The sequence below is a fragment of the Crocodylus siamensis genome, chromosome 1 (genome assembly GCF_052110815.1).
Source record: "Crocodylus siamensis isolate JL-2025a chromosome 1, ASM5211081v1, whole genome shotgun sequence".
In the NCBI taxonomy this organism is placed as follows: Eukaryota; Metazoa; Chordata; order Crocodylia; family Crocodylidae; genus Crocodylus; species Crocodylus siamensis.
The window spans coordinates 140214872-140233610 of record NC_143395.1 but is presented as its reverse complement, the minus strand read 5'-3'; the positions used below and the strand labels follow the sequence as shown (position 1 = coordinate 140233610).

Here is an 18739-nt window from a genome sequence, read left to right as displayed (position 1 = left end):
CAAACCCATTTGGCTCTGTGGGTTTGATCTGGATTATCACCCCAGCTGCCAGCAATGGAAGAGTTAATGCCACAGATGCCAAAGCTGCTGTGTCAGTGCCAGCAGTCAAGGAGTTAACACCACTCAACATCCCTCACAGCAGCTGCAGAAGCTGCTGGGTCAGAGCAATACAGGACTGGGACAAGGGTTGACTGGCGGCAGTGTTAATTCCTTGATTGGTACCTCTGGCCTAGCAGTTCTAGCAGCTGCACTAAGCAGCCCTCAAGGCCAGATCAGAAGGTGGGTCCATGGTCTAGCATTAATTCCTTCACTGCTGGCAATCTAAGCAAGAAGCTCCATGGGCTGGATGACCCATCTCCACGGATTGGATCTGGCCCACAGGCTGTTACGTTTGACTCCTCCTTTAACAGTGTAAAACTTAACCTATGAATCAAGGCAATATCAAATGTGCAGTCTCTAAGACAGGCATACAGCCACCAGTGAAAATGTTATGGCTAAATACAGAGAGTCAAAAAGCCTAAGCCTGAAACGATTCAAGCTTGGCAGGTTAGTCTAAGCTGCATAGATTGAATCGATAAGCTAGTGAACAGACATTCATTTTTGATTCAGGAAATGCAGCCACACGCCTGCAGTGGCCCAGGCCAGTAGCTGGGGGTGCTAGAGTACACCTGCCTGCTCAGCTGAAGCAGACAGCTTAGGCTAAGGCTAGCCCACCCACTCTGTGAATTGGGGTTTGTGGGGAAGTTGTGAAGCATCCTGGGATACTTGGGGGACTGTGAGTTAACTTGAATCTGGAACTGTGGACAGAAGTTCAGTAAACCCATTTAATCTAAATCAGTTAAGTTTGATATACTACATCCACCCAGATTTATCTTAAATTGATTTTGGCCATTGTGAAACCAGTTTATATGCACTGAACCTCTGTTGTGTTACAGATCTGAACTAGCTTCCAATCCTTTATACTGGTTTATGTGCAATTTCTGTCCCTAGCCTGTAAGGCTACTCTAACACTAGAGATTTTGTTTGGAATACAAAATGTGGTTGAGTGTATGTTGGTATTAGCTATTATGTTTTAATTAGCAATGGTCTAACTTCAAGCTTTTCCTAGGTTGATCTTGAGCTAGTGGGTAAAAAATGAGAGCAAGGAGCAACAAAGGAGAATTTATCAATTACATTGCATCAGGGGTCACAAACTCATTGGGCCCCGGGGGCTGGATGAATAGTGTAGGACAGGCCCATCAGCCTGATCAGGTTCACAGGCCCCCACATACTGGATTCAGTACATGTGGTGCCCACTCTGACCCATCTGGCTGGGGACATAGAGGGGAGAAGTCCAGCATCATGTGTGTTTGGCTACCACTACAGGAACAAGCCATGGTGCTGAACTTCTTCCTGCAGTGCTGCTAGGGCTCCAGCACCACTGCTTTTGCTCAGGTGCTTGGCAGGCAAGTATGTGCTGGAGTCCCAGCAGCACCATGGCTTGTTCCCATGGTGACAGTCAGGTGCCCAGGTGAGATCCACAGTGCTGGAACCCCAAGAACACTGTGGAAAGATGCTGTATATCACAGTCACTTGGCTGCTGCCATGAAACAAGCTGTGGTGCCAGGCTTGTTCTCACAGTGCTCCTAGGGCTCCAGCACTGTGGCTGTCACTTGGATACTTGGCTGCCACTGCAAGAAGTTCCCTCTATCCCAGCAGGGCAGGGCAAAGTCTGTGGGAAAGATGATCCGGCTCTATGAGCCAGATTTGGTCCATGGGCTATATATTTGACACTCTTGCATTGCATTGTATTTATACATCTTGTTCCTAGGATTTTTCCATAGCAAATTTACATTACAGTTCAATTTACCATATTTACTCAAAAACAAGATGAGGTTTTTTTGCCCCCAGTTGATACGGGGAAAGAAGCCCCTCATCTTATAGTTGCAAACAAGGAAATCTCACTAAATAGATTTCCTACCATTAAACTGCTACCAAAAACAGCATGTGCTGAGCAATGGAAACAACCTATAAAGTTGATTAAACGCAGCCAGCCCTGAGCATGGGCATGGGGCAGATATGCTGGTGGGAACCTTCCCCCTGGCCCCACATATTTATCATCCTTGTTTTACCAAAACTTCATATTAAACACACAACTACATATCTAAAAACATACAACTACATATATTAAACTCTTAAACAATATACACCAACTTCCCACAAAAAAGAAACTCTTTACAGAACTCTTTCTTCATATAGAACTTCTGAAAAACTATTAACTCAGTAAAGACCTACAACTGTCTTCCCCACACATCAGACCTCTCTGTTTGTCCAGCGAAACAAGTGTGTTCAGTCCTTTTTCCTCTGCTTTTCCTCTACCTCTTGTCCAATGTCTTCCTTGTCCCGATATATGTAGTCTTTCGGTTCATGCAGCCCCAGCTTCTGGCATTCTCTTTCAGTGAAAGCCAGCCCCTTAACCCAGAAGTTTCTTATTTTCCATAAATAAATTTTAACACATGCTAATAAAGTCCTTAATAACATTTCCTCTGGTCCCTTTAGTATGAGTCCATATAGTAACATCTCCTGCGCTAACAAGAGGTTTATTTTGATGACATCAAAGCAGTAGACCTTTTCCCACACTCCCTTAGCATATGGAGCCAAAACACATCCCACTATTTCTTCTTCATGTTGCTCACTTCTCCCTTGGGCGCTCTGATGAGCTTGTCAAGCTCCATCTGGGTTGCACCCCTCTCACTGGCAAAATATTTCTTACAACCATCGATGCTAGGTCAGCATGTTTGCCTTTTAGTTTACTCACCACTGCTCCCTACACCTCATAGATGACTGCTAGGGGGGACATAGAGTAGGGTGGTGTGGGGGGGAGGGCACAGGCCCCCTGGACAGGACTGTCCCAAATGGTGGCGTCTGCAGGTGCTCACCAGCTCCACCCCTGTTGCTGACGCCATCTGCGGATACCCTCCTAGACTCCAGAAGGCACCAGTCATCCATGCTTCACTTATCCTTCTATTAAGTTTCCCACCAATGCCATCCTGTCTCTCTCCCTGCCTGCTTTCACCAATTTCTTATGATCCTTCAAAGAGCAATACACGTCCTCAACTAACAGGATGGGGTCAGAGGAGGGGCAGACAGAAGTGCTCTGGGGAAGAATACAAGGGGGTCATGGGGAAAGGGGCTTAACAGTGGGGGTCTACTACAGACCACTCAACCAAGAGGAAGTGTTGGACCAGGAATTCTCGGGTCAGCTCGTGGAGGCAGTTAAGTCACGGGATGTGGTTGTCATGGGTGATCTAAACTACCTGGACATTTGCTGGGAGAAGCAGTCAGCCAGGTCTGACCACTCACGTAGGTTCTTTGCTGAGATCCAAGACCTCCACCTAACCCAGGAGGTGCACAGTCCCACCAGGGAGAATGCCCTGCTGGACCTGGTCCTGGCCACAGGCGATGACCTGGTGAGGGGACTCCAGGCTCTTGACCACCTGAGCAATAGCAATCATCGCCTACTGGAATTCACCATCCAGTGAAGGGTGTCAAGGGGCTGCAGCAAGGTAGTAGCTCTTGACTTCAGGAGGGCTGACTTCAACGATTTGGGGAGATTGGTAGGAGAGGCATTGCAGTCTTGGAGAGTAGGGGAACTAGGTGTCCAGATGAGTGGTCATTCGTTAAGGAGACGATCCTCCGAGCCTGAGGGTTGATAGTCCCAACGTGAGTCAAAGGTGGCAAGAGTGCTCAAAAGCCCCCTTGGCTCACCAAAGGCATTCAGGAACACCTGAAAGTCAAAAAGGAGGCATATATCCAGTGGAAGGGAGGGGCTATCACCGAAGAGGATTATACCTCCATCACTCGAGTCTGTAAGGAGGCTGTTAGGAAGGCTAAGGTGAAGACAGAACTAGGGCTAGCAACAAGGATCAAGGACAACAAAAAGTCATTTTTTAAATACATAGGGAATAAAAAGAAGGTACCAAGCAATGTGGGGCCCCTGCAGAATACACTTGGCAATCTGGTAGCTGCACCAGATGAAAAAGCAGACCTTTTAAACAAATTCTTTGTCTCCATTTTTCTGAGCAGGGACCGGGACATCTCCCCCACTGGGATTCAGGATGGACTCAGAGAGTGATGGTGGATGGGTTCTATTCGACCTGGAGAGATGTGGGCAGTGGGGTTCCTCAAGGCTCGGTCCTCGGACCTGCACTGTTCAACATCTTCATCAGCGACTTGGACGGTGGTAAAAAACATCCTGTTCAAATTTGCAGATGATATTAAGATGTGGGGGGAAGTGAGCATGCTAGAAGGGAGGAATAAGCTGCAATTGGACCTAGATAGGTTACAGGGGTGGGCAGATGAGAACAGGATGGGATTCAACAAGTGCAAGGCGCTGCGCCTGGGGAGGAAGAACCAGCAGCATACCTACAGGCTGAGGAACTTCCTTCTCATCAGCGCAGAGGCAGAAAAGGATCTTGGAGACCTTATTGATGCCAATAACAGGCATTGGGGGAGTCCCTGTTCCCCCGACCTCTACTAGGAGTGACTAGAAATAATGGTGACAAGCTGGCTGAGGGTAGATTCAGGCTAGACATCAGGAGGTGCTACTTCATGGTCAGGGCGGCTAGGATCTGGAACCAACTTCCAAGAGAAGTGCTGTTGGTTTCTACCCTGGGGATCTTTAGGAGGAGGCTGGATGAACATCTTGCTGGGGTCATTTGAGTACTCTCTCCTGCCATGGCAGGGGGTTGGACTTGATAATCTGCTCAGGTCCCTTCTGACCCAACCAACTATGAAACTCAGGAGAAACTCCATCAGGCCTATGGTCAGGGAGGACTGAGTTAGGGAACTTCTGGAGGGGCTGGGTATGTTCAAATCAGCAGGTCCAGATGCTCTCCACTCCAGGGTGCTGGGGGAATTGGCAGGGGTCATCATGGGGCCCCTGGCACAGCTTTACAAGCACTCATGGTGTTCTGGCCAGGTGCCATAAGACTGAAATAGAAAGCCAATGTGGTCCCCATTTTCAAAAAAGGGAGGAGGGAGGACCCAGGCAACTATAGGCCGCTAGTCTTACTTCATTCCTGGGGAAGCTGTTTTGGCATTCCAGAAGAACAAATACATTTCCCCTATACTTTTACTATCTGCCACCACATCAATGGGAATACAATTCTTGTATGTAGCATAATCAGCAATAGCACAGCCCTAACTGCCACCACTTTTCTGGCAAAGGACAATGTCCTTCTGAACGATAACTAAAATATTTGCTATCCTTGCCATCCCCTTTTCCCATGCTGTATTACCTTTCCCCTCAGCATCTATCAAGATCCCTAGCACTCTGATTTCTCTCTCTCTTTTTGAAGTCTCAACCTCTCCAAGTCCCTCCGGTTCTCCACTCCCATTATGGTGCTTTTCAATCTGCTTAGCCCTTGTTGCTTTTCCATACTCTGATGTATGCTTTAGCATCTTTTCCATCAAAAGTCTATCTCTACCTAAATACATTTATACCATCCTTGTAAAATACGCATTTTCTCTATCCCCCCACCCCAGTATCTTTACTTGGCTTATGACTTTGTCTTTTCTTATTCTTTGTGGTAACACTCCCATACCACACCCTGGCCACATTTGTCTCACCCCTGTATGGGTTTCAAAGGCCCTGCTTAGATGCCTATTAATTTGGACTTGACTCTCCACTCCTCTCTAAAATAACCATATGAATGCATAAATTTATCTGGGAACCTCATTTTTCCTCATGCTCTGACTATGTAATCATAATCCACTCTGTCATATGCTTTTTTTAAATCTAGGTTTGCTATAACTGTGTTTGTTTTCCTTTCTGACATGGGTGTCTGGTGTCTCTTGAGTCAGGGAGGTTCTCCAGTGGCCAATCCTGCTGATGGGGAGGGAGGGGGTCGCAGCCAATCTCATTCATAATGAAAGTGGCTATGCCACTTCTGGAAATCCCGTGGCCACTTCCGGAAGCAGCACAGCCACTTTTGTTGGTGGCCCTGCTCCCTGGCTGGCACTTGTAGGGGTGGCACTGGTGCTCCTGCCTGCCCCCCTGCCCACCAGCTAAACTGGGAGTGCAGCCTGGCAGGGGGTGCACCAGTGGTCTCAGGGGGTGCACATACACCCCGTGTACCTCCTATGTGTCACCACTGCTCTCTGACTTGTGCTAGAAAACACTTACACCTTAACTACATTACAGAGTTTGATGTCATATTCTGAATATAGTTCATATTAAATATTCATTTTACAATACACATTCTATTATAATGTACTATGCTATAATATATATATGATAAATTATTATATTATAATAATTTATATTCTGTGGTACTACAGTTAAGCTGTTATTTAACTTGGTAACTCTGATGTTTCAAGACTTTAAAATTTAACTGATAAGTTTTAGTTACCATAACATTAATAATGAAAATATATTGCCATATTTACTCAAATCTAAGATGAGGTTTTTTCCCACCATTTAGCATGTGATGTGTGGTATGGGACAGGCTGCTTGCCTCCCAGCCACTGATTTTACTGTAGCAGTAGTAGGGAAGATGGATTTAGGAGGCCCCTCCAATAACTAGATTCTAGGCATGAAAATCAAAATAAATTTATAATCTTCCATGCCTAAAATCTAATAATTAGGGGGTGGGGAAGGACATATTAAACTTGAAATCATGTTAGATTCAGATAAATATGATATTCCATGTTCAATTTATTGCTGAGGGAAGAAAAGCAGCTTAGTTAACTTTGATATGCACTTATCTGCAGAGAAATTTTTCTCTTACCAAATAGCTCCCTAAAAATATATTAATGCAAATTCAAAATGTTTCGTTGCAGTTTTGGCCTAGTTTAATGTAGTTTAGGAGATAACTGACACTTTAGTGAAGTAAACATTCTTCACTAGCTGTCTCAAATTGACTACTTTGTCAATACAAAACAATCAAAGTTAAGTTTGGGCAATTACATGTTTTCTCATTAACACAAAGGACTATCTATCACATGCATATAAAGCTGATAGATGAGAAATCAGCTATAATTTTACAAACAAAACAAAACAAAACAAGAAAATAATTGATGTTTAATCATCCCTATCTGCTTCATAAGCTGGTTTACATTTAAAATGTGAGAATGTGGGAGGGAATCAAGGAAGAAAGACATTTCTTTTTAAGACATCTCTTCTAGAAACTAGATCTCCACAGACTCCTGTTAAAATACTGCTTCTGAGCAGTTAACATTGCTTGGCTTTTTGTTTGTTTGGGGCTTTTTTGGCTTAGTTTAGTTATTTTGTTTTGTTTTTTAAATCTACACCTCAGCAATACAGTCATTCTACTCCCTAGGAAATGAGGAGGAGGTTTTTTCAAGTCTTCTCTTTTTCTATAGGTCTCTCTCAGAGCTCTGTTCTTAGGTGTCTCCTTTTCTCTCTTGGAACATTTATCCCTGGGTCTTCTCATGTTTTTGACTGTCATCTTTATTGAAGATAATTCTAAAACTTCCTCTACTCCAGACCACTTTCCTCCCATCCAGATTAAATTCCCAACCTGTTTTACTGCCATTTCCACAGTGTTTTTCAGCCAACTGACTGGCCACATCAGTAGTCATGTGTGTATCTTCACAACCCTTGCTTCTGTCTTTAAGGAACCTTCAGGCTAAGCAACTAATACTTTAACTTCTGGGCTTCCCATCCCCCAAATGGAAACCAGAACCTGGGCTTACAAAGTTCTCTTCTTCTTTGACAACACCTCTCAGTCAAGGATGATTATCGTCGAAGATTGTCTTATCTGTGTGTCCAAAGATGGCTGATAAGGCCTATCTGGGATTGACAGACTCTACTGAAGCTCAGACATGTTTCCATGTGGGGTGGGTGGCACAGGGTTCTTGATTTGGTCCACAACACTGTTTCTGCCACTCCCACCCTTCCATCTCCTGTTGTCATGAGGTTTCAGAGTACAAAGATCCTTGCAGATGACTCTTCCTCCATTTGGGGCAGTCCTGAGTGATAGATTCCCATGGTTGACATCAATGTTGCATTTTTTAGATGTCCCTAAAGCACTTCTCTGACCTACTCTTGAGCATAAACCTTGGCTGAGCTGGGAGAATGAAACTTGCTTCAGGAGTCTGCAGTTGGACATCTGAATGGCATGGCCAGCTCAACAAAGTTGATGTTGGATGATCATTTCCTCAGTAGTCATGGTGCTTGGTTGCAGGAGGACACTAGTGCTGTGCGAGGCTTTGGGCAGAGCTTCAGATCCGGAGAAGCTTTGGATGCTTTGGAATCCCAAGTAGCAGATCCAGTTCAAAGCACTGGCCTCGTTAGGCTTCCCAAAGTGATTTGGAGCTTCCAAAGAGCTTTGGAGCTGCCTCGGAGATCCGGCCATAGGGTATAATGGGGAAACAATAAAATACCTATAACTCCGGGTTTTTTAGTCTGATTTAGATTATATTTTCAGAGATGGTAGACCCTGCAGAGAGGATGAAGCCTGCCATGTGTCAAGAAGATCGGTGCAGGGGTTTGGGGGAAACTGTACCCCAAATTCTTGAAAGCAAAATTCAGGTCACGTCTAGGTGTTACAACATAGTGGGGTGAAAACTGCAGGAGTGGTAACTCTTCCTGAGGCCACAAAGCCTGCCAAGTTTCAAGAAGATCAGTGGAAGGGCTTGGCAGGAACTGCCCCTCAAGCTGTGGACAAGCAAAACTCGTGCCACGGGTGCTTGTGGGACTGAGACACTACTGCAGGCCTGGCTGCTAAGCTATTGTGTTACCAGTTACCAATCAATCATGATTCACTCAGGGACCAGGGACTCAGGGACCAGCTCAATACACAGGACCTAGCTACTACATAACTTAAGAAGCATTGATTAGCACCTACAGAAGGAGAGGAAAGACTCACTACAGACAAACAACTGCCCCAAGACAGACACAGTCTTGGCATGAGTTTTGCCTGTCAGCAGTTAGGGGTGCAGGGCCCCAGAACCTGCACCAATCTCCTCAACAGCTAGCAGGCATCAGAGCAGGGGCCACCATCCCTGCAGCTGTCACCCCGCTGAGCCTTAGCACACGCAGTGTCACCCATGGCACAAGTTTCGCTTGTCCACAGGTTGAGGGGCAGTTCCCCCCAAACCCCTGCACCTATCTCCTTGAAACTCGGTAGGCTTCGTGGCCTCAGTAAGAGCTACCAACCCTGCATTTTTACCCCCCTGTGGTGTAACATACCATGACATGAGTTTGGCTTTCAAGAATTTGGGATACAGTTCCCCCCAACCCCCTGCACCGATATTCTTGAAACTTGGCAGGTTTCATGTTCTTAGCAGAGGCTACCATCCCTGCAAGTTTCATCCAAATCATACAAGAAACAACAAAGTTATAGATATTTCATTGATTCCCCATTATACCCTATGGCCAGATCTCCAAGGCAGCTACAAAGCTTTGGAGCCACTTCGGCCGGATTGAGGCGGAAACCCAGTTCAGAGGTTTGGATCGGATCACGGCCATCTGAAGTGGCCAGATCCAAAGCCAGATCGGATTGCTGCCAACTCGCACAGGTCTAGAGGACACTAATGTTGGTGCATTTGTCTTCCCACTGGATTCAGAGTGTCTTCCACGGGCAGCATTGATGGTACTTCTGCAACAACTTTAGATGTCTCCTGTATGTTGTCCATGTCTCAGCTCCATACAGCAAGGTGGGGAATCATGACTGCTTGATAAACTATGAGCTTGGTTTTGGATCTGATGTTGTAATCTTCAAACACCTGTTTCTTCAGACATCCAAAAGCTGTATTTGCAGGGATATTGGATTTCTTTGTTGATATCAGCTTTCTGCGAGAGATGGCTTCCAAGGTATGGGAAACACTCAATGTTCTCCAGAGTCTTACCATGGAACTGGATTACCAGAGCTGGAGGCTGTTCATCAGGAGCTTGTTGGTGTGGGACTTTAGTCATCTGAAAGTTAAGCATCATCCTCACTTTCTTGTATACCTCGGTAAAGATGTTGATGATTGTCTGAAGGTCTGCTTCCGAATGAGCACCCACTACAGCATCATCAGCATAGTGGAGCTCAGTGATGTAGGTCAGGGCAGTCTTGACTTTGGCTCAGTCGGCTGAAGTTAAACAGCTTCTCACCCATTCGGTGGTTTAGTTCCACTCTGGCTGGAAGCTTGTTGGTGGTCAGATGTAGCATTGTGGTAAAGGATATTGAAAAGAGCATTGGAGGGATGATACAGCCTTGCTTAACTCTCATTTTAATCTCAAAGGGATCTGTGATAGATCCATTACTGAGAACCACCACTTGCATATCATCATGGAGCAGGGGAGAATGGTGACAAATGTTGGTGGGCATCTATATTTCAGAAGGATCCTCTACAACAGTTCTCAGCTTACAGAGTTGAAAGCTTTTGTGAGGTCAAATAAGGCCATGTAGAGAGGCTTATGTTGTTTCTGGAATTTCTCCTGCAGGTGGCAAGCTGTAAAGATCATGTCAGTTGTGCCTCTTAATGCCCTAAACCCACACTGAGATTCTGGGAGGAGTTCTTCAGCAAGTGGAAGGAGATGGTTCAGGAAGGTTCTCACAATGATCTTTCCTGTAGTGGACAGCAAGGTAATCTCCCTGTAGTTTCCACAGTCAGACTTGTCTGTTCTTTCTTGAAGATTGTCACAATCATGGTGTCGCTGAGGTCATCTGGGATGTCCTCATTATTGTAGATCCTTAAGATGAGGGCATGAAGCTGTGATCTGAGCTCCTCTCCTCCCTGTTTGCAGATTTTCACTGGGATTCCTTCCATTCCAAGTGCCCTCCTGTTCTTCATTTGCCTGAAGTGTTTCCTCACCTCATCAAGGGTTGGAAGGATTCCAAGATGATCTCTAAGTATCTCAGGATGGAGTTGAGAATACTCTCATCAACAGCAGAGTTCTGATTGAAAAGGTCTTTAAAATTCTCCTTCCAACAGGTTTTGGTGGCTCCCCTTTCTTTGATCAAGTCTCCTCCATCCTTAGGTCTCAAGTGCTTGGATCATAGATGGCTTTGGTGGCACTAAAGAAACTGTGCACATTGTGGATGTCAGTGAGATATTGAATCTCCTTAGCCTTGTCTTCCCATCATTTGTTCTTTATATCACAGGTCTTTCTTTGGATCTCAAACTTGGCTTGTTGGAGATTCAATTTATTTTGCTTGGAGTTGGTGTTGTTGTTTTACCAATAACAAAAGGCCTTGCACTTGTGATCAATCAACACTTGAATCTCCCAGTCATTCTCATCAAACCAGCCTTGATGTTTCCTGGTAAAGAATCCAAGTGTCTCTTCACAGGCACCAGTGATGATGGCCTTGAGAGTGTCAGACACCACTGACATTATCCCATTGTTGTTGATTAGAACTGGTTGATTTACCAGTTTTTCACTGAGGCATTGGTGGAAGAGGTCTCGCTTCCTTGAATCCGTCAGCATTGCTTCTGTTGCACACAGGAAGAGGTAGGTGCTCCAGGAGGCAATCTAAAGAACTAGCACACTGAGCAGGAAGCTGGACAGACTTTGCCAGTAGGAAATGCTGAACACAGAAATTTGCCTGATCCCCTGTCTCTCTCTGGAGTTTAGGCCTCTGACTCAGGTGCCTCCGTCCACTATTCTCCTCTCCTTTAAGAATGAATAAATAAAGAACTTCACAATCAACAGAAGGGTGACAGAAGAAGAATAATATTTATCCCTCCTGATCCCTTTACTATTTTTTTAGGCTCAACATCTTCTATGTCCCCTCACATCTATTCAGTCCTCATCCTCCCAACTTCCTCTGCTGTTCACCTACAACCACACCCATTCACTAACGCCATCACCCATTCTTACACTCACTCCCCATCAACATATTCCCTTTACTCACCCACATGCATGCCTACAGTTAGCATGCAGGTGCACAATAACAACACAGGCAAATAGTTTACAAAATTGCATGAATATGTTTTGCACATGCAAAATATGACTTGAAATATTAGACACAAAAGACCTAGCAGTTTAATGGATTGATCTGAAGCAGCCAAGTAGATTTGGAAACAAAAGCTCTGGAGGGAAAAGCATATAAGGTAAGAGAAATATTATGTTAAATCTTGAAGATGCTTAAAATGACTTACACTCCAGTTTCTCCCAAAACCTCCCCTTTAGAGCCAATTCCAGATAAATATTATCTCCTTAGAAGGCACTGGTAATGGTTTGGCCTCCAAAACAATTATTTGTATCCATATTCTTCTTTCTTTATGGATGCTAGTGTTTCCTGCCCTTGGTATTGCAATTTCTGATCAAGATGATATCTAAAACTTTAAATGATATACCATTTACTTGAAGAGTTACCATAGTTTCTCAGATACAACATGCACCTTTCCCCTCAAATCAGCTCTCTACCTTCCTGCCCCCCCGCCAAAAAAAAATATTGGGATGCCTGTATTAAGCAGGGAAGTTGATTGTCTGCCTTCTTTGATTCCTGTTCCAAACTGCAGCAGCTATGGCATTATTATTCAAGAAGCTGAGGCTGTCAGTTGACTTAATGGCTCATTGTTCTTCATACTACAGGTGTTAATAGTCATCTTTTCTTTTTAAAGATCCTGATGATCCACTAATCAAGCTAGCCTTTCTTAGGGCAATTTGGCTATCCTCTAGCTGATTCTGGACTTTCTCCTCCTATTGCACAGCCTTGGAAATTCTTTACCTCTTTTTAAAATCATAGATCCATCCATGGAGGCCAGCGTTCAGCAGAGCTAGGGCTTCAGCTTTAGTGAAGCAGGAAAGGGAGCCAAAGTCATTTGAATATTAGGCTCTGTCCCTGCTATATGCAGCCATAACTCTGACATAAATCTTATTTTTCTTCATTTTGCCATTCAAAAACAAGGTGAATATTATATTCTGGAGCATGTTGTATACAAAAAGATATGGTGTTATCAGGTAGCATTTGTTTTTGTCACAAACATGGCTCATGAAAGTCACTGATGGCCTATTCCTGTCAGGAGTCATAAGTTTCTCAGGAAATTTGCTTCAGAGCCTGTAAGTCATCCATCTGTGGAAACCAAGTAGAAAGAAAAACACTAAACCACAGGATATCCTCTTGCTGCGACACCATTAACACTGCAGTGAAAGAGCTACAATACAAGGCTAAGCATAAGGCTGATGGGAAGTTGTTCATTAATTTAATATCTGTTTGCATAATGTATTCACCCTCTCGCTCTCAGGGCATTATATTTTGAAGGAAACCATAATTAAAGCCATAGTAATTTTTATTTTGATATTTATCGAAGTAGTCAAAACATGAGATGAATTCCCAGACACCAAGCAAATATCGTAGTCAGAGATGACTGAATCAGGCTGGCTATCTAGTTCAATCCCATGCAGCTTTCTATACTGTGCCTTCTGTGGAGCTTTATTTTGCAACATTTCTAATGACTGACATCTCAGAAATACTCTTAAAAATGCTGAAAAGAGAATCTGTAGATAGAGAATGAAATTTATTCAGATTTTTCTACTGAAATCTCTCCAACTAGCCCCAAAATCTCAACCTTCATACCTGCAGCACCAGAAATAAAAACAGGGTTGGGTTAAGGGCTAAGCTATATAAGTCAATGCTTCCTGCCTCATCTTCTGGAAACATGGGAAGAGATTAAAATTCTTGTCTGCCACTTAAAAAAATATGTGCATCTAGCCCCACTGGAAGCACAGAAAGGCTTGACCTAAATTAGTTGACTCGTGACTGGGTTTGTATACTCCATGAAATAAGAGATTAATTTAGTTAATTAGTGACGTGATTATATGCTGTCCTTCCTAAGGAAGGCTCAGGATGGCTTATAGCAAAAGGAACAGAACAATTTAAAGAGGCAACTAGAATAGGTAACAACATACAAATAAAATAACATAAAGCGAAGATCTGCTAAACGGCATCTCAGCCTCATTTGGATTGCTACGTGTCTCCCCAAACAGAAGAATGTCCAGGTTCAGGCTCCGGCAGGCTTCAACAAGAAGGGCCAAAAATGATCTCCTATGCATTTTTACCTGGCACACAAGGCAGGTAAGGGCAGGAAGGAGAAGGGCAAGCTGCCTGTGGGTGGAGTAGTCCCTGGATTGCAGGTGGGGAGGCAGGGAGGAGGGCTGATGCTTGACAGTGCCAGCACCCCCCTTCCCCAGGTTGCACCCACACACAGGCACCTGGCTAGGGGTGTCCTGGGAAGCAACAGCTTATGCAGGCATGGATACTGGTGGCCAGATCAGTCTGAGAGAGAGCCAAGCTGTCTGAATCACTATTTAACTCTGAAAACTCTGTCTCTCTAAAAAGAGAAATGGAGCCATGGGAGTCCTACCGGGGGTGCCAGACTGACCAAATAAAAGGTTCTGTAGTCATCATCCTACTCTACTGTAAAATCAGTACTGCCTTTGTCTTTATATTACACCTGAACACATGAAAGTGACTGGCCAACAAGGAACAGAATGTACAGAAGGGTCACCTCAAGGGTCACCTGTTACAACCCTCTTGTACAACCTATTTATACTCCATTACCCAATTCATTTGTTCTTAGCTGTGTTGGCTCTGTGTGTCACACAGGAGAAAAAAGCAATAAGAAATAGATTTAATTTCTCAAGCAAGTATATACAGCTGTGCTGATTTCTTGAGAAAGTGCTAGACTCATATATTCCTCTTACGAAATCATTTTTCAGCACTGGATAACAGTTAGAGTCCTTGGGTGTGTGTAGACAAAACGGGGCTCTAAACTGAAGTGGTGGGTTTTTAAAAACACTGCTTCAATTAAGGCGAAGAAAACCCCTGTGTCATGTACACCTGTGTCTTACCTGCCTTTCTGGCAGCGGGGAAGGAAGGGCAAGCTGCCTGTGGGTGGAGTGGTCCCTGGATTACAGGGGGAGGGGCAGGGAGGAGGGCTGATGCTTCCCTCCTTGACAGCGCCAGCACCCCCCTCCCCTCCAGGTTGCACCCACCCACAGGCACTTGGCTAGGGGTGCCATGGGGAGCAACAGCTTATTCAGGCAGGCAAGTTCGGGGGGGGAAGGGGGGAGGGAGATCAGACTCGCCACTTTTTTTTTTTTCTTCACTGGAGTCTGCCTGCCTGGGTTGCTGCCAGGCTGTGTGCACAGGCTGCCTGCACAGCCCCTGAGCCACATGGAGCCCAGTGCTTCACTCTGCAGCTGTAAGTCAGCAAACTAAAAATCCTCGGAGGTGTTTTAGTTTGCTGCACCTCAAAGTCATTTAAGGCACATTACGCCGCCAAATGTGCTACAGCTGGTAGAATTAATGTGCAATATGCCACCAACATGTGCAAACACTAACACCATTAAAGCGGTGCAAAAGCATTTAACCCACTTTAAAGTGTTGTGCACACATGCCCCTCATTTTATCTACACACGGCCCTCGTTTCTTGAAATGTGTGGATTGTGCCAGTAATCCATGTCCCTGTGCTAAAAATAGTAGATGTTTTCAAGGAGTCAGTAGAAAACGATCAGTTCCAAAAATATAAATATGTGGTCTTCTTTACTTTGCCTTTTACAAGTTGCATGTAAGAGAGTTGGGAATCAGCTCATAGCTCCACTGAAGTCAATCTGGATTTTGCTGTTAACTTTAATCAGACTCTAGGTGGGAAACAGACGTTAGAGCTTGTTGTCCTTTTCTTTCTCTGCAAAGAGAATTGTTGCCCGAAGTTAAGAGCAAATAAGAAATAGTGGTTTTACTGGAGGGTGACATGAGATGCAGAATGTGTGTTCCTTATTTTTTTACTTAAATATTTCTTTTAAGAATTTGGTGAGTTATGTTTCTGAAGGCAGGTACAAAGAAGAGTCTAAGATACTGTGAGCAGGTGCTGTGTAAATGGAGCTTTCACATTACCAGCACATTTCACACATAAGGTAACAAAGGAACTGCAGATTGTTTGTTTCAGTCAAATACTATTTTTGTTTTGGCAGCTCTGGAGAGGATAGTTACAAACAACAAACAAGTACAAAGAGTATGGTGACTTTATAATGTGCATAAAACATCGAATCATGGATTTTATACTTTGAAGGAGAAACACCTTTTTCAGCCTGCAAGGGGCTGTTTGGGGCTGGGGAGAATAGGACACAGAGGGCAGGGGGCACCAAATACATGTGTGCATGCACATGTGTATGTGGCAGCCACACAGTGATGAGGCAGGAAGGTGGGGAGGGCATAGGTGATAGGAGGGAAGCACATGCCCCCCAAGATTTCTGTGTCCACAGCAGGGTGTGGGGCTTCAGCTGAACCAGACAAGCTTCCACAGCCTAGCAGGTGGGACAGGGTGTGGGAGGGAGTGCTGCACTACTGGCCACCAAGGTGAGGCACCTCCACAACTTGTCCAGCAGCAGTGGGGGCCCAACTCCATGCTGCTGCTGCTGCACCTCACCTACAAGGCCATTGTGGGCAAGCACTCCTTCCCATGCCAGGTCCCATCTGCTGGCTGTGGAGGCAGTTCCTGCCCAGAGCTGGTCTGACCTGGCTGCAGCCCCATGCCCCACTGTGGGCAGAGAAATCTGGGGGGGCACACTCTTTCCACATACCACCTGTGCCCTCTGTGCTCCCCCAATGTGTCACCTGTGCCCCCCGCCCTTTTCCCCACACACCCACTTTCTTCCTTATACACTGGAGGGCTAGGGTGTGGAGACAGGGTGCAGCAGGTTGGGAGTGGGGGCATTGGTAGGGCTGGGGGAGGGCAGCTGTGGCTTGGGAGTAAGGGGCACTGGCAGGGCTGGTGGGGGTTGTGGCTTGGGGGTACCAGCATGGCCAAGGGCAGGGAACCATCATATCAGTGCCACAAAGCAGCAGGGGGGACAGCCAGCTGTAGCTGGCCCCACATTCTGGTAAGCAAAGGGGGCAGGGGGAGTTCTGATTTTCTATGATAAAAAGAAAATCAAATGACAAAATATATAGGTATTTAGAATTAATTTTATTATAATGATTGAGGCACTGGTAAGCTTTCAAATTGCTTTAAAATTGTAAATATATCAATAAAACATTCTGTTCAGCTGATACCTACATATATAGCAGCAATCCATTTTAATCACAGGAAGAACACAGATTTTGGGGCTTTTAATCAGAGAATCAGTGATTTTTTTCATCAGAGAATTCGTGATTTTTAAACAAAGAAAAACAGGATCTCTATTTACGACACTCTGCAGTCCTATTTCTACAGTGTCTCACCCAAAAGTCTCAGTTGTTCCGTATTTGCCTCTGCCACATTCACCAGTTACTCCTTGGTAGCACCTCTGTCCCCCCCACAGAAAAGTAGTAAAGTAGGGGACTGGTCCCACCCTATTGCTGCAAATCCCACAGCAAGGCTCAATTCAGTTGGGCATAATTGCTCACTAGACCTTTCCCCAAAGCCAGTCTCAATGCCCTAAGACTCTTCTCATCTCAATCCTTCCTCGGGTTTCATCTTCCTCCATTACTATTACTCCTCTGTCATCTCCAAGCTTCTCATATAATCTCTATCTGATGCACATATGCACATTTTTGGCATTACTGATCTGCACATATGCACATTTTTGGCATTACTGCTATCTAGCTTTTTCCATCCCACTGATTACCAGTTTATTTATTTATTTATTTTTACATTACTATGCATTTTTCTAATTTTCATTGACCGTTTCTGTATTTCTACTTGTTCCATGTATTTTAGTAGTAATTCATAGTTTTACTAACATGCAAATTTCACTGATGCTCTCATTACTATCTTTTATATCAACAATAAATATTCTAAATTGTTTTACATATTATAATATTTTCCTTCAATTTCTGTATTATTTTTTTCATCTCCCTTTCAGCTACCCTACAGTGGTCCGATTCTTAAATAAGACAACTGCGTACAAGCATTTAAACGTTTTAGATTTGTGTTTGATCCTGAACAAGCAAATTACAATGAGTTCAGAAGGCATTTTTATTTAATTTTTTAAATTTGATGTCATTATTGAATCTTTTGTTGTACTGTGAGGGAAAGATTACTATTACATATTGTTCGTGAGCAGAAGTATTCAGTATCTCCACATAGCTGTAATTTCATCTGCCTCAGCTTTTTTCCTTTCTGAATAAATCTTCATTTCAGTAATATATTCATGGCCTCATTACATGTTACAATGTGAGCTACTCAGATGTTGATTGCTATGGGAGTATCTACACATGCAATTAATGTGACTGAATATACTCTGGTTCAATCTGAGTTGGAGTAAACTAATTCCAACATCATTGTCTACACATGCATTTAAGTGAAGTAAATTATTGCACTGCTAGATACCACTTGTATCTTATGGGACTATCCAGCAGTGCAGTAAATTAGTTTACTGTGCCCTAATTGCCATGTGGACAGTGACACTTAACTATACAGCAAATTAGTGTGCTCTGCAGTAAAGTGTCTTGTGTACATGTGCTCTGTTCGTGCTAGCTCAAGTTTAGAGCAGTCACACCTTGAGGCCAGCAAGGAACTAAAGAAATGAAAGGCAATACCCCCCCACCTTCCCATTCTGGGCTTCTGGTGTGCCCCTCAGGGCTCCCCTGGTTCTTCCCCCCCACTCTCCCCACTTATTTGTGGCTGCCTGTGCTGTCTGTACCAGGGGAGCAGCCAGGGAAGAGTTAACCTGCCTGCCCAACCTCTGCTGCCAGACTGCTGCTCTGTTCTTCTCTAGGCTGAGCCTGGCCTAGAGAGCTGCAGCAGTGGAAGGCAGGTAGGCTAACCCTTCCCTGCCTGCTCCAAGGGACAGATAGAGCAGGCATCTAGTAGTAAGTGG

The 18739-nt window shown here is 44.6% G+C and overlaps 1 protein-coding gene across 1 annotated transcript in view; it reads right to left on the bottom strand.

Annotated features, from left to right (window-relative positions):
* The window catches only part of SLC35F3 (solute carrier family 35 member F3), a 314186-nt gene that overhangs the window by 223390 nt on the left and 72057 nt on the right, over nucleotides 1-18739 (bottom strand). The window lies entirely within an intron of this gene.